Below are 15,398 nucleotides of genomic sequence, written 5' to 3' on the forward strand. Positions count from 1 at the left end.
CTATACTAGTAGGCCGCTATATCTATCTTGTCTCTCCCACACTTAGTCATCTATAATCAAACTACAATACAAATATCCCATGTCACTCCCATTACTGATAGATACTTAGAATCTATGAGGCCTTAATACTGCAGAGAAATGTCTCAATTACCTGACTTCTACTTATGTCTCCATTTTCAACTCACGTGTCTCTGTCATGCAATTTTTAGTCTGCTGTGGAGGACTGATGATGTCTCCCTCATCTTAATTCACCACTGCTATGTTACACTTCCACATCCTGCCTAGTTCCTCTTCCTGGAGTTGCATTTACCTCTAGTATGTCAATTCATTCTAATTAAGTAAATCATCCATTCATTCAACAACTATTTATTAAGCACCAATGATGTATCAATAACCTCTGATATGCAGATTGAAAGGAAAAGGAGAAGAGGGCAACAGAGGACAAGATGGTTGGATGTCATCACCGACTAAATGGACATGTATTTGAGCAAATTCCAGAAGATAGTGAAGGACAGGGCAGCCTGGTGTGCTGCAGTTCATGGGATCACAAAGGGTCAGACAAAACTGAGTGCTGAACAACTACAGCAACAATCTTCCAGCTCCTAAACTGAGTACTGATTATCAAATTGAGCTTCTTCTTCATCCCATTTATTTCAGTTTGGTTTAGTTTTCATCAAGACCTTTTATGGGCATAATCTCCTCAGAGAATCCTGGGAGGTTGGACAATCACCTACCCTCTGTACCTGCAAATTCCCCAATGAAAGTCCCAACCACTACACTGAAGTTGTATTTACCTATCTGTCTTACCCAAACCACTGAATTCATTCTAGGGAAAGTTCTTATGTCTTATTCTTCTTTGCATTCCCTGATTTCAGTGTCTGCTCCATGACAGTTTCCTAGTAAATATGTTTTGAACTGAACTAAATGCTACTGCCCTTTAAGGCTAACAGAGTAAGTTAAACTTGATGCAATAATATATCCTTCCTTTTAGGTTCTTCTTTCCCTAGCAGCATTTCTCATGCTCACTCTATTCTTTCTCTCATTGCTTTCCCTTTTTTCTAACTAAAGCTCTCCTCTTTTCATTTAAATATTTGTAAATGATAAAGAATCTGCCTGCAATGCAGGAGATCCAGGTTCAATCCCTGGGTCAGGAAGATCCCCTGGAGAAGGGAATGGCAACCCACTCCAGTATTCCTGCCCGGAGAATTCCATGGACAGAGGAGCCTGGAGGGCTACAGTCCATGGAGTCACAAAGAGTAGGACATGACTGAGTGACTAATACACAAGCTGTGCATAGTCTCCGTTATCTACAAGCAGTAATAGTAGCACTGTCCACTGTCTTGGTCACAGGAGCTTATTGGTTTTTTGTCAGTAGTGGGAATTCTAAGTGTCTGGTGGTCAAAGGAAAGAATGTTTTCAAAAGGAAAGGGAGAACACAAGAATGTACTGCAAGGGCAATGCCAGTAGGATCAATGTTTTGGAATTCAGTGCAATCAAATATGGGAGGGGTTGCTCTCGGCTCCCTTTAGAATCATGAGGTCTTATCATCTCTTGAAGTTCCTGTCTTCTAATACCCATCCAACACATACAAGCACACAAATAAGTGCACACGTGGAACCACATAATGCAAATAGACATAAGCTTCCTCTCATACTTTGTTATGCCTGAATTGCTCATTTCTCTAATTTATAAACTAGTGAGATCTTTACCTATTTTACAACAAGGAGATCAAACCAGTTAATCCTACAGTAATTCAAACCTGAATATTCATTGGAAGGATTATTGATGAAGCTGAAGCTCCAGTATTTTGGCTGTTTAATGAGAAGAGTCGACCCATTGGAAAAGATCCTAATGCTTGAAAAAATTGAGGGCAGGAGGAGAAGTGGGTAAGAGAGGATGAGATGGTTGGATGGCATCACTGACTCAATGGACATGAGTCTGAGCAAACTCCAGGAAATCATGAAGGACAGGGAAGGCTTGAGTGTGGCAGTCCATGGGGTTGCAAAGAGTCAGACATGACTGAACGACTGAAGAAAACAAGAAGATTTTACCCATTCTTTAGGTGCAAGGTCAAATTCCACCAAGTTCACATCCACTTTAATCACACTTTACTCTGATGGGAATAACCACAAACTGTGATAAATGAGCCATTTTTAACTTCTAATCCATTATGGATCAATAATATGGCAAATACAATGCAAATTAATTACTAGATAAATGGAATAAAAAAGAAAATCAGATAAAATATATCTAATATGTCACTTCAGAATTAATAGATCCAACAGAAATAGAACCACTTTGTCAAAATGCTAAAAAGGATTTCTAAATACGTAACCCCAATGTCATCATGAACCAGAAATAGAACATAAACTGGAAGCAATCCACAGACCATGCTTTGAGAAGCACTGCTCTAAAGAAACTGTTATTAACTTACACAATAGCCAATGTATGTATGTTCAACAAATAAAGAATAGATCTCAAAAACACTAAGAGAAGACATCAGAGTTTGTGTGTGTGTGTTTTCTTTATTTCTTATTTTGAAACTGCTTTACAATTTTCTCTTTAAAATTTTGAAATTGTTGCTATTAGCATTATGCAAGTGATTCAGAGTTTTCAGTAACTAATTCATTACTCAACAAGTGTTTATTGAATATCATCTATATGCCAGACACAGTCTTAGATGCTAGGATCTAAATTTGCATAAACTATGGTCCTTAATTCCAACAAATCCAAATTAAAGGCTGTGCCACAAAGCAACTGGAGTGTAATCTTCAAAAGTATCAGGGTCGTAAAACTCAAGGAAAGTCTGTAGAATTTTTCTACATTCATGAAGACTAATAAAATGAAACTAAAAACAAGGCACATAATTTGGAAACAAATTCTTACACACTACAGACCAATAGTTGGAATTTATTTGGACAACTGATGAAACTTGAATGGGATCTGGGGATTAGATAGTAGTGAACTAAGGATGTTAATTTCCTGATGTATTGGTTCGTTGCAGCTGTGTTAACAAAATAGGATCAACTGGGTGGCTCAAGCAACAGGAATTTATGTTTCATAGATTTGGAGGCTGGCAAGCCATGATCAAGGAACTCACCAAATTCCTTCTTTCTTGCTTTTGTTCGCACATAACAGTGAGAAAGTAAACAAACTCTCTGGCATCTCTTCCTATAAGAGCACTAACCCATGATGAGAGCACCATGCTCATTACCTCATCTAAACCTGCTTAGCTACCAAAGGCCTCTCCTCAAAATACCATTACACTTGGCGCAGGCTATTCTCCAAATACCATTACGGGGGATTGGAGGAGGGGTTAGGGCTTTGACATGTGAGTGGGACTGAGTGTGCTTAGTTGCTCAGTTGTGTCTGATTCTTTGTGAGCCCTTGGACCATAGCCCTTCAAGCTCCTCTGTCCATGGGGATTCTCCAGGCAAGAATACCGGAGTGGGTTGTCATGCCATTCTCCAGGGGATCTTCCCAACCCAGGGACTGAACCCAGGCTTCCCACATTGCAGGTGGATTCTTTACCATCTGAGCCACCAGGGAAGCTATATGACTATAATGTGGGGCACAATTTAGTCCTTAGTACCTGATATTGATGATTTTATTGTGGTTATGTGGGAAATGTCTTTGTTTGTAGGGAGACACATCCTAAAGCACTCTGGGTAATGTGGCATTATGCTGGCAATTTATTTTCAAATGGTTCAGTGGAAAAGTTCTCTGTAATGTAGGTACAAATTTCTATAAGTTTATGATTGTTAAAAGATATTTTTTATGGCCTTGAGATTCTCAAGTCTACTTGGGAAGAGAGATGTGTGAGCAACTGTAATTAGGTGCCATTAAATGCAGTGAAATGTGGTGATATAATAAAGGACTGAAATGAAAGAAGGAAGGTGAGTTTGTCCAGAAGGAAAGCAGGAGAGATCTCAAAAAGAAAGTAAATCTTGAAGGTCAAAATGTAAAACAAACCAGAGTCCACTGAACCCATGTTTATTCATTAAGGATTATGTGACAAAATTGGCATACTTGATTTTTATTTTTCCCTTGTGTTTGCCTTCCTGTAGAGTCATTATCTTAACTCACCAATTTCTTTTAAAATTAACAAAATGACAAAAGATTTGAGGGACTAAAGAAAAGAGTAATAAATTAAGAGCATAAGGTAAGTTGGGAATAAGATAAAAGTGTGTTCAAAAAGTGATAACATCATTCTTTGCGTATCATAATATATCTTAACAAAACCTTTGCTTACTGAGCTCACTCTTGCTTTCTCTTTTCCAGAATCCAGATATAGACTGAAAAAGCTTATCTGTAGGTCTCCATATTTATTTCTAATGGCTACTGTCCTCCTTAAAGTATTACATGAAATTTCCAACGAACACGGGAGAACAAGGGCTAGAGTGTTCATTTATTTCCCTGTGTCTTATAGATATCCATAATTCACTCATTGACTGAGTAAGTATTTGCAGGGTATCTATGCAAATGTAGCAAATTGCTTACCTAAAAGCATGCTATGATTCCTTTACATGGTTTCCTTTTTTTTTCCCCAATGTTTAAAATTGAGCCCATATTTAGAAACTGTGAGATTTCACATAGAAATTTCAATATTCAATTCCTTTTACCTTTAGAAGTTATGGCTCCTGGAACATAGTGTTAGGTAGAAAGTATGACTGGAATGAGTAGAAACAGCCCCTGTTTGTTGAGCATGCGATCGTCTTTTCCTCAGTCCACACCACTCCCAAATGTACAGTATTGGTCTGTTACACCCTCTTTGGCTATACTCATGGGTTCCAAAAGTACCTGCATTTGTAACCCTAGCCAAATATTAGATAACAATAAATGGGAGAGCTCTGAGAACAAAGTGACACAAAAGCATATATCTGAAATATTAAGGTTCAAGTTCTGGGCAAGTAAAGGTCAGTAGTAAGCTCAAAAATTTATTTAGAAGACTGAGCAAGATTCTTTCCTCATTCCTGATTTGTCCAATAAGATGTTTGTAGAATCAGAGTTTGGGGCTGGTGACTTCTGGAAGTCAGATGAGGAGAAAAACTATTATGCGGTAGGCATTACTTTCAGTTTCAAAAGAGATCTTATACCCACTTATTTTTCATTTTTCTGTTAAAAAATAATTTGATACATATGTTCAAGATATTGTAAATTAATACTACCATTGAATTCAGACTAGTATGAAATCAGAGATTCTTTTAGACACAATTCAAGCCATTAATAAGTCTACTTTTGCTGGTTGAGATGTCAAAGATTCATTTAAACAGCACGAGTAGCAACTTGCATTACATACAAGTACTAACAATACTCTGCTTCTACTAACAGAATTAATGCAAAGAATTGCTTCTTTTATATGTAATTTCTACTTTGCAATTAACTATCTGTACTTTTAACCCACAGAGACAAATTTATTACTGTCTTATCAATAAAAATAATGTCTTACATGTGTATAATACTTTAAGGCTGGCAAAGCGTTTTTAGATCCATATGAGGTAATGTATAATTTCAGTACAATACAGGTTTTTTTTAAATAAATTTATAAATAATTTTCTGAAACAACTGGTCTGATTTTAAGCTTGAATGCAACTAAGAATCATTAAAGTTCAATTTAAAAGAACTTTTACTGTGTATCAAAAATCATGTGTTTATATCTTTTGTATCTCATTCATCAGAAAAATTATTAACAATTACTACTGTGTTACTCCAAAGATAATAGGTAGGTAGTGGTCCTTCATAAACATTTGGTAGGACTAAACATTTCTACCTGATTTCTCCCCCTTGTCACACTTCAATCCAATTTAGCTGACTGCCATTTATTCAGCACCTACTAAGTTCAAATAGGAGTAACACAAAGTCATTACCCTGTAAAGGTTAACATCCTGTAGGGAAAAAATTAAATACAAGATGAAATTCTGTATGTGACATAACATGTATGATGAGATCTATTTTTCCAAAAGCTTTATGAAGATGTAAGATGACTGGTGAGAATGAGGATGAAGGGAAACATCTTTTTGAAAGCTATGAAATAAGGTTTCATCTGGGGTGAATCTTGAAAAAAAAATCAGAACGTTACTCTTACATACCTAAAACACAGTTGCATAAACATCTACATTATGAGCTTTTCTTTCCCCTGACCATTTATGTGCACTTATCTAATACTTTTTATGACTCTTTACTGTAACACTTTTTCTTTACTCCTTAATTTCCTAATTCAAAGTACAAGTGAGAATTATTCTTTTGTATGCCTGCCAAAAATGTAATTAAGGAAGGCCTGCTTTCATTCTATTTTAAAGTTCTATTTAAGAAAAGATTTAAAGGGCCTATTAAATTAATCATGGCACATCAAAAAATTGTCTAATATGCAGCCATTAGAAAGGATGAAATAGATAACATATATTGACTTAGAAGAAACTTCATAATTAAAATGCTAAAAAAAAAAAACATAGACTCATGCATATGGTGTGAAAGCATTGTGTACACAGATTGATATTGATATTTGTGTACATAAAGAAGGAACCGTGAAAGAAAAAACCAAAACTTTAGCAGTAGCTAACTTTGAGGGAAACATATTTTTCTATTTAGTATAATTCTCTATTTTTAATATGAAATACTTCCTAACAACAAAAGTATTGATATTGAAAGAATTACAAAGCATACAACATATAATTTTTTCCCATTCTAAGATTGAAAAAAACACAGGTGTGATTTAAGTTAGTAACCTAATTCAATAATTCTTCAAGAATGAAAAATTTAACTCAAAACAAATTTCAGAGAAGTTGAAATATCATAAACTACATGAAAATACAAATTCAAATTCTTAAATCAAATTCCACTGAAGAATGATAATGTTAAAAACTATGTTTATAGTAAAGCAGATTTCTAATTTTATTAGAATTAAGGCTAGTTTTTTTTTTTTTTTTTTGTCAGTAACCAGCAAGTCTCATTATTTTCTGTCAAAATACCAAAAATATTGGTGATAATCTAGAGATTAAAGACAACACATAAAAAACACACGAATCTGCTTTATCATTCATTGGTGCTTTAGAAACTGGAAATAAATTCTTTTCTTTCATAGCAGATGACATATAAAGTTTAAATAGAGTTCATAAAATCTCAGTCATTCATTAGAAAGTGATACAATGACCCACCACAAAGGCAATTACAGATTAGAACTAGAATGTAGTAGCTAGGAAAATAAAGGATTTCCAGACCTTCTACAATAGCAATATATCACAGTTGGTCACTTTCAGAGCTACCCAAGGTATTGTTGTCCATCTGTGAAGTCGACTTGTATCACTCAGCCAGAACACCGAAAATGAGTACAGGTGAGGAGACTTAGCAACTTAGAGGAACCATGATTTGCCAAATACAAATCTCATGAGCAGTGAGCAAACGATAGTGTACCAAACACACATCAAGCACAGAAGATCATCAGCTAAGGTAAAATAAATGCAACCTGCTTTGCTTGCCATCTTTATGACTCCTAGCTCATTGTTGTTTTTATGTTATTATCATTTTGCTTTTGCCATATGTTCTTAATCTGTACCATTCTGCCTCTTTCAGGAAATTGAGCAGTTTGTCTTGAATTAGAGAAGAGGTGCTAGAATGTGCAAGTGGGAGGTTGACCTACATCTGAACAATTTGCATATGATTCACCACAATTAAACAATTTGGTTTGAAATAGCTGCAATTAAGCTATTATCTGAGAAGTATCTACTAGAGTAGAAATTCTAAATTTATCTTCACATATATTCTAGCCAAGAAAAGGGACACATTTTCTGGCACTCATTAAGAAAAGCTAATACAAAATTAAATTCTTCCAAATTAAAATTTATTTTAATAAATTACTGATAGCTAATTATATTTATGGCAACTTTGGTTGTTTCTTTAAAAATTATAGTTTTAAAATAAGAAGAAAAGTATGAAATTATGGTAGGTTAGAGAATCATAGTTTCTAACAATATATTCCAGAGAAGGCAATGGCACCCCACTCCAGTACTCTTGCCTGGAAAATCCCATGGATGGAGGAGCCTGGAAGGCTGCAGTCCATGGGGTCGCTGAGCTTTGGACATGACTGAGCGACTTCCCTTTCACTTTTCACTTTCATGCATTGGAGAAGGAAATGGCAACCCACTCCAGTGTTCTTGCCTGGAGAATCCCAGGGACAGGGGAGCCTGATGGGCTGCCGTCTATGGGGTCACACAAAGTCGGACACGACTGAAGCGACTTAGCAGCAGCAGACTTAGCAGCAGCAACAATATATTCTGTACATTAATATACAAAAGTGTGCATGCGTGTGTGTGTGCCCAGTAGAGTTGACTCTTTGCAGCCCCATGGACTGTAGCTCGCCAGGCTTCTCTGTCTATGGAATTTTCCAGGCAAGAATACTGGATGGAGTAGGTTGCCATTTCCTCCTCCAAGGGATCTTAGAGACACAGGGATTTAACCTACATCTCCTACGTCTCCTGCATTGGCAGGTGGATTCTTTACCACTGAGCTACCTTGGAAGCTCATACATAAGTGTATATATTATAAAATTATCTTCTTGATATATTGAAGTCATAAATGGTAATGTCAAACTACGCTAAAATTATGAAGGTAATACAAAATGTAAAATAATGAATAAATTCTGCCCATAGGGGAAAAAAACTCTAAATAATACAATAAACTGTAGTAATATGTAATAGTAAGGGGAACAGTAAAGAATCAACCTGCATGAAGGAGACCTGCATTCAATACCTGGGTCTGGAAAATCCCATGCAAAGGGAATGACTAGTCATTTTTATTTTTGCCTGGAGAATTCTTGCCATGGACAGAGGAGTCTGGTGGGCTATAGTTCATGGGGTAACAAAGAGTCAGACATGATTGAGTGACTAACATTTTCACTTTAACTTCACAGTATGTAATAATATGAAGAAAAGTGCAAACTGACAATTAAACACTATGTATTGGATGATTTTGAGTTGACAGGTGAGTAGAGATAACACATTTTTCAGATTTTCCAAATAAGCAACATTAATTATGTCTATATCTAAAAAGAGGTGTAAAGTATTAAAACATAGCTAAAACAAAAGCATTCTATTTGCCATAGAATTACAAATATATTCTATAACCAGAAATCAGGGTTCTTTTTCCTACCTTTAGAGGCACATAAGAGGCTCTCTGACTAATCTTCAAGGATATCCTAAAAAATAAATAGAAAATGCATGACATAGCAACAAAATAGGAGGATTGTTTTAGCATTATTATTAACACTGAGTGTTAGTGGTCTATTTGCTGGGGGTTAGTCTATTTACTGTGTCAAGGAATTGCTTTTCCATCCACAAATGAGTTTGGCAGCACTGAAGGGCACATAAGCATTACAATAAAATATATGTTGACTGAGATTTTTGCTATCTGTTGGGTATGGACATAGTGATTAAGGCTCTTCTTATTTACAACTATTAGCCAATTTAGCAATTTTACCGTTGACAGTATAGGTAAAAAGGAAAAAACAATCATGCCTTATTGCCAAAATGAAACAAAAAAACCCTATAAAATTGCAAACACTTCTAGATTTAATAACATCTTTTTATATCATTAGGTGTCACACTGAGTGAAGTAAGTCAGACAGAGAAGAACAAATATCATATGACATCTCTTACATGTGGAATCTAAAAAATGATATAAATGAACTTACTTAGAAAACAGAAAGAGATGGACTTAGAAAAGGAACTCATGGTTTCCAGAGGAAGGAATAGTTACAGACTTTGGGAAGATCATGTGCACACCGCTATATTTAAAATGGATAACCAACAAAAACTTATTGTATAGCATATGGAACTCTGCTCAATGTTATGTGCCAGCCTGGATGGAAGGGGGCATCTGGGGGAGAATGGATACATGTATATATATAGCTGAGTCCCTTCACTGTTCATCTGAAACTATCACAACGTTGCTAACTGCCATACTGCAATAGAAAATGTTTTCGGTGTTAAAAAATAAAAATTAAGTTAAAAAATACAGGTACTAACTTGTAGTCCATTTTGTGGATATGATCACAAGATTTCAACCTGGAGTGAGATCAAGTCCCATGTTCCAGAGTTTTAAGAGAGATATTACCTCGAAGAGGAAATTACTATAAGGAAATTCTGGTGATCTTCATTAGAATAGAACTGATCTTAGAACTAGGAGGTAACTTAAAAATCAACTGGTTCAACATCCTCACTTTACAAAATAAAGCAGTAGCCTATAGTTAGCTTATGGCAAAACTAAGGGTAGAATATCCATTTCCCAGCCTCATCCCACAGCATTAAGTTACTTAACTCTTCGTAACTTCCAGGATTAGGAAGGAGTAGAGAAGAGTGGAATTCTGTATTTTGCTTTGGAAAAGTTCCATCTTCTTGGCAAAGCTTCATACTCCTAATTGCATAAATGACCTATTGAATCAATATTTATTTTATCTACATCATTCAAAACTCCTTTCTTTGGTAAAGAGAGATATAGTCCTCCCTTGGTATGTGAAAGGGATTAGTTCTAGGACCTTCTCTTTCCCATGGATACACAAATCCCTGGATGCTCACGTTCCTCTATAAAATAGCACAGAATTTACATGTAACCTATGCACATCCTCCTATAAACTTTAACTTTTTTCCTTCCTCTTTTGAGATATAATTAACATATAGCATGAAATAAGTTTAAGGTACACAGCATAATTATTTGATTTACATGCATCATCATTTACACAATATATTTAGTGAACAGCCATCATTTCATATAGATACAAAAATGAATAGAAAAAAACTTTTCCTTGTGATGAGAACTCTTAGGATCATTCTTTTGACAACCCTCATATCTAACATACAACAGTGCTAATTATATTTATCATGTACATTACACCCCAGTACTTATTTATCTTATTGTCATATACATTACATCCAAAGTACTTATCTATCTTATAACTGGAAGTTTGGCCTTTTGACTGCCTTCATCTAATTCACCCTCCCTATACCAGTACCTCTGGTAACCACGAATATGATCTCTTTTCCTGTGAGTTTGCTTGTTTGCTTTGAAGTATAATTGACCTGCAACACTGCGCTCTTGGTAGACAACAAAGTGATTCGATATCTCTATTTCAAAATGATCATCATGATAATTCTCGTTATAATACCCTACAAAGATACTACATAATTATTGACTATATTTCCCACTGCAGATGGTGACTATAGCCATGAGATTAAAAGAGGTTTGCTCTTGGAAGAAAAACTATGACAAACCTAGACAGCATATCGAAAAGAAGAGACATTACTTTGCTGACAAATGTCCATATAGTCAAAGCTATGGTTCTTCCTGTAGTCATGTATGGATGTGAGAGTTGGACCATAAAGAAGGCTGAGTGCCGAAGAAATGAAGCTTTTGAACTGTGGTGCTTGAGAAGACTCTTGAGAGTCCCTTGGACTGGAAGGAGATCAAACCAGTCAATCCTAAAGGAAATTGACTCTGAATATTCACTGGAAGGACTGATGCCAAAGCTAAAACTCCAATACTTTGACCACCTGATGTGAAGAACTGACTCATTTGAAAAGACCCTGATGCTGGGAAAGATTGAAGGCAGGAGGAGAAACGGGGTGACAGAGGATGAGATGGTTGGATGGCATCACCGACTCAATGGACATGAGACTGAGCAAGGTATGGGAGATGGTGAAGGATGGGGAAGACTGTGTGTGCTGCAGTCCATGGGGTCAGAAAGCACTGGAAACAACTTAGTGACTAAACAACAACAGCAGTATTTCCCACACTCTCCATTGTATACCTCTAATTCATTTATTTTGTATCTGGAAGTCTGTATATCTTATTAATCTCCCTCTTGTATTTCTCTCCTTCCATATACTTTAAATCATCTCTAGATAAGTAAAATACCTTATACAATGTAAATCCTATGTAAAGAGTTATCTGAATGGAAAATTCAAGTTTTGCTTTGTGAAACTTTCTAGAATATTTTGTTAATACCTTCCAAATAGCGGTAGGTCGGATCCGTGGATGCAGAACCCCTGTATATGGAGGGCCAATTAAAGAGTTAAATGACAAGATTCTAGTCATAAACTTCTTATAATCAGTGACAAAAGTCAGGGGAAAAAAAAAAGGGAAAAAACAAGAGCTACAAAGCTGACAAAAACTGTCTCTACTGAACACTGCAAGCAGGGTGTGAGAGAACCAACACAGTATCACTTTGCATAAAATCTTTTTACAGGGCAGTCTTCAAGGAAAGTCTAACAAATGGCTCCCCTCTCTAAGCTCATCTGTATAACCATACGCAGTAATGAAATCATCTGCAATCCAACTAGACTTCATTAACAATACATATTTATTATATGTACAATCATTTGTGATCCTTAATAAAATGCAATTTTTGTAACAATAACAATGGCTTATTAAACCATATCTTATGAATGCCTTTATAAGGTGGGCAGTAACCCCTGGACCCCAGTCTGTGTTGCTGTTAACAGTAACCTCTATGTTTTCAGAAAATGCAATAACAGAGTCAACATTGCAAAAGAATAGAATCCACCCCTGTACTAACAAGATCTAGAATTTTGAGGACTGGAAGTTGAGCATGCAGCAATGTTACTCCTATGCGGATATTTTCTTGTGCTGTAAATTCAGGTACAGCTTGTGTTGGCCCTGCTGGAAGCTCATAGTATCACAGTAAGATGTCACTCTGCTTGCTGGACAAACTCAATGATTAATTCATGTTTCCACTGCAGAATGTCAAAGGACGAGAGTCACAGTTTAAAAGTTACATCAGATATCAAAAAGACATGGAATAAAAAAGTGTTTCCAAGTGTGAAATTTAAACATTTGGAGTGTAGCTAGTCAAAGTACTAGTGTCTCTAAGAAGATGGAGCATTATTTAGTAATAAGAAATATTTGTTGGATTTTATTGCTACAATTTTTCAATTATACTTAAATCATGAGGAAAGAATTCTGAAAAAAAAATTATTTCTGCGAGCCAAAGTTTAAGCAACTTAACCCAACCATATTTAAGAGAAATAAAGTCATAGAATGAATTACAAGGAAATATGTTCTTTGAAATTTTGGTAAGTAATAAAGTAAAAATGTTTCTACATTTTTCTATTTAGAGGTCAGCCCTCTTACAAATATATTAGTATAAACATACCGAATTACAAGGAAGTATGTTCTTTGAAATTTTGGTAAGCAATGAAGTAAAAATGTTTCTACATTTTTCTATTTAGAGGTCAGCCCTCTTACAAATATATAAATGCAAACATTCACATAGTATTGTGGGTGAACGCATTTACGTTGTACACAAACAAGTATGGCTAAACACTGAAATATATGGTTTAATCCATTATGTATTTTATGTTCTCAAATATCTTTGGCTAGAGACTAGAGTTTTGGCTTTATAAACAACTCTACTATCAGGGTTATGATAAATAAACATGTCTACACGTTTCAAAGTGACATACACAGGATAAATCCCTGCCACTTTAGGGCAAGATTACCAGAGTGTGAGATACAAGATGTTGTAGACAGTTGGAGAAGGAAGAAGTGAATGTCGAATTACTATTTTTAATACGAAATTAATTAGAAGCTCTCTTGTTTTCTGCTTTCCTCTTCCACTGAGGAGACTACTGTTTATTAAAGATGCCACCAAAAAACACTTAAAACATATCCTGTTTTAGAAAAATGCAGTTTAAACAATCAAAAGACTTTAAAATGTTGTATAAATCTAATTATGCTTTTGGGCTCCCTGGTGGCTCAGGGGTAAAGAATCCACCTGCCAATGCAGGAGACACAAGAGACTTGGGTCCAATCCCTGGGTCAGAAAGGTCCCCTGGAGTAGGAAATGGCAACCTGCTATAGTACCCTTGCCTGGGATATTCCATCGACAGAAGAACTTGGTGGTCTGCACCCTCTGGACTCACAAAGAGTCAGACAGAGCTGAGTGACTGAGAACGCCCACACAACTATGCTTGATTCCTAAAGTCTTTTCTTCTTTCCTCAGAATAAGAGGACTCAACGGATGTATATTCCACAGACAAAGTTGCTTAATGCATTTAAGAAAAGCAGAATTAGACTGTAGCATTTCATTTTCAGCACACAGGAACAACCACCTTTATGTCTTCATGTTACACCTCAACATAAAATATGCATGCTTTATCCTTGACCCAGGGATTGAACCTGGGTCTCCTGCATTGCAGGCAGATTCTTTAACATCTGAGCTTCCAGGGAAGCCCATAGAGAATTATATTTCAAGTATTTATTAAAATAGAATTTGAACTTATAGTTAACAGGGGGGAGTGGTGGGGGTTGGTAGATAGGGCGTTGGAATTGAAATGTATGCTCTGTTATATCTAAAATGGATAACCAGGAAGGACCCACTATATAGCACAAGAAACTCTGTTCAGTATTCTGTAACAACTTAATTGGAAAAAGAATTTGAAAAGGGGTGAAAAGTGAAAGTGTTGGTCACTCAGTCATGTCTGACTCTTTGCAAACCCCTGGACTGCAGCCCATCAGGCTTATCTGTCCATATTTTCCAGTCAAGGATACTAGAGTGGTTTGCCATTTCCTTCTCTGGGGTATCTTCCCGACCCAGGGATTGAACCTAGTTCTCCCATATTGCAGGCAGATTCTTTACCTTCTGAGCTACCAGGGAAACCCTCTGAAAAGGGGTAGAAACATGTATATATATGGCTGAGTCACTTTGTTGTATAATTGAAACAAACACAGCAATGTTAATCAACTATACTCCAAAATAAAACAAAAAGTTTAAATAATTTTAAAAAATTGAATTTAAATGTTTTGTATTACCTGTGGGCCAACTGGGTTAAAACCTTTTTAATGTCTAAATAAGTTTTCTTATTTTACATATAAATAGATGAATACAAATGTATAATATAATATTTAAAGTAAAGCCTAATTTTATTATCAAAGCATATGTTTTCCATTGATTTCCACTATGCTGAGTACTGCCATTTTAAGAATAGTGGGCATGAAAACTTCCACATTTTTAGCTTTGAGGTTCACGTCTAGCTTCTCTTCATATTACATGAGGTATCCTGGTACTATATTTTTACTTGAAAACCCATATTCTTCTATGTGGATCAACATAGAAGTTTAAGGTTAAAAAATAAAATTCAATTTAAAAACAGTACATTTCTGACTTTACTAATAAAGTATAAATTTTTCAGCTCAGTTCAGTTCGGTTCAGTCGCTCAGTCATGTTCGACTATTTGAGATCCCATGAACCAGAGCATGCCAGGTCTCCCTGTCCATCAGTAATTCCTGGAGTTCACCAAAACCCATGTCCATTGAGTCAATGATGCCATCCAACCATCTCATCCTCTGTTATCCCCTTCTCCTCCTGCCTTCAATCTTTCCCAGCCTCA

General features: G+C 35.8%; 1 long non-coding RNA gene across 3 annotated transcripts in view; it reads right to left on the bottom strand.

The window, feature by feature from the left end:
• LOC113895402 overlaps nucleotides 1–15,398 on the bottom strand; it is a 675,663-nt gene that overhangs the window by 123,830 nt on the left and 536,435 nt on the right. For all 3 annotated transcript variants that reach the window (XR_003511837.1, XR_003511839.1, XR_003511834.1), the window contains one exon: nucleotides 9,145–9,190. This is a non-coding gene — a long non-coding RNA (uncharacterized LOC113895402). The remainder of the gene's footprint in view (nucleotides 1–9,144; nucleotides 9,191–15,398) is intronic.

Source organism: Bos indicus x Bos taurus, chromosome 1, assembly GCF_003369695.1.
Source record: "Bos indicus x Bos taurus breed Angus x Brahman F1 hybrid chromosome 1, Bos_hybrid_MaternalHap_v2.0, whole genome shotgun sequence".
NCBI lineage: Eukaryota > Metazoa > Chordata > Mammalia > Artiodactyla > Bovidae > Bos > Bos indicus x Bos taurus.